This window comes from Onychomys torridus, chromosome 9 (assembly GCF_903995425.1).
Source record: "Onychomys torridus chromosome 9, mOncTor1.1, whole genome shotgun sequence".
NCBI lineage: Eukaryota > Metazoa > Chordata > Mammalia > Rodentia > Cricetidae > Onychomys > Onychomys torridus.
Window position 1 is genome coordinate 111,030,728 of NC_050451.1, and position 2,026 is coordinate 111,032,753.

Here is a 2,026-nt window from a genome sequence, read left to right on the forward strand (position 1 = left end):
GGGCAAAGGAAGAGTTTAATCATGACAGGGTATTTACCTGCTGTACCTGGAATGCAGCACTTCACAATCAATTTGCAATCACCTAGAAAATAACATGGTGATGCAGAACAGTCAGGCTTGCTATGTGTGGAATAGCAACTTATCAGGGCAGATGATTTTATTTTCTGTGATGGAGCAAGGGATTGGATGACCAACTGTGTGTATAAAGTGTATCCAGGCTGTGGGAGACTCAGAATACAGTTTGGGGATATGTATTCTGAGCTTTGCTGCTGCTAGATACTGGGTAAGTTAATGATCTGCCAGCCCAGAGAAAACTGCATTCCACCAGGATCTCAGCAAAGGCGACACCTGCAGGTTAATTTTTTTTTTTTTTTGCACTGTATGACAGTCATCATTGGGTAGCAAGGTAGGCCCATTGGCACCTCTCACCTAAAGATACATTTCCAGAGTCTTCTCACTGCTATATTTGTTTGTGTCAGCAGGAATGAGGTGAGCCTTGGGTTTTGCGGAACCAGAGACAGACACTCTGTGTATAGTTTCATTACAATAAAATGCCTGAGGCCATTAACGTACAAGAGAAAAGGTTTTATTAGCTATTGATTTAGTAATTCAAGTTCAAGATCTGGTGGTCTAAATGCTTTTGTCCTCTCACAATGACAGTGCATTTTTTTTCCTCCAAAAGTGACATTTATTCAAAGAGAGAGAGAGAGAGGAAAAAAAAAAAAACCAAAACCAAAACCAAAACCAAGATGTCTTGGCTCCCTTCCCTCCCCCCTCCAGCTGTTCCTCAGCCCCCCAGGACTAGGGCCAGGTAGCAGGACAGCCCCTCAAATGAGGTCAGCAACATTGAGGGGCATCTCTTCAATGGAGGTGTTGTAGAATGTCTCAATGTCTTGAAGAGTCCTTTTGTCTTCTTCTGTCACCATGTTAATAGCCACACCTTTATGGCCAAAGCGACCACCATGACCAATTCTGTGGATGTAGTTTTCCCTGTTGGTGGGAAGGTCACAATTGATGACTAGGGAGACCTGCTGTACATCAATGCCTTTGGCAAACAGGTCAGTGGTAATTAATACTCGGCTAGAACCAGACCAGAACTCCCTCATGATCACATCTCTTTCCTTTTGGTCCATATCTCCATGCATGGCAGAAACAGTGAAATCCTGGGCATGCATCTTCTCAGTGAGCCAATCTACCTTCCTTCTGGTATTGATAAAGATTACTGCCCAGGTGACAGTCAGGTTTTCATACAAGTCACGCAATATGTCAAGTTCCTCTCACTCCACATTGATGTAGAATTGGTGGATACCCTCCAGGGTCAATTCTTCCTTCTTGACAAGGATCTGAATGGGGTCTCTCATGAACTTCTTGGTCACTTCAAGGACATCAGAGGGCATTGTAGCGGACAACAAAACTATCTGTGTGTTACCGTTGAGCTTTTGGAATATATCATAGATCTGATCCTTGAACCCACGGCTTAACATTTCATCTGTTTCATTCAGTACAAACATCTTGATGTATTTGGGGGACAGGTATCTCCAGTTAAGCATATCAAACACCCATGATGATATGGACCTTCCATCTGCAGCTTCTGCACCTCAGCATGGACATTGGTGGCCCCAATACAGGCATGACAAGAGGCACCCATGTAGTCTCCTAATGCCATAACCTCTTTTTGTATCTGCTGTGCCAACTCCTGAGTGGCCTTTAGATCTAACTCAGTCTGCTGCAGGATTGATCTGGCATATGTAGCTGTCTTCCCAGTCCCGCACTGGACTTGGGCAATCACATCACAACCCTTGATACAAGGAAGAATGGCTCACTGCTGGATGGCAGAGGACTTCTCAAAACCGTAGGCATAAATACCAGGGAGGAGGGATTCTGAGAGATTCATGTCATCGAAGCTATCCACCATCTCATTCCAGTTACTCTCAATGACACCTTCAGGCTCCATCCTGTTGGGGCCATTGTCTCTGGATTGAGAATCCTGACTTGCAGATATGATCCTTAGAATCTGACAGTGCAT

General features: G+C 44.5%; 1 pseudogene; it reads right to left on the minus strand.

Annotated features, from left to right (window-relative positions):
- Window positions 1-827: 827 nt before the first annotated feature.
- LOC118590809 lies at window positions 828-2,026 on the minus strand (annotated as a pseudogene).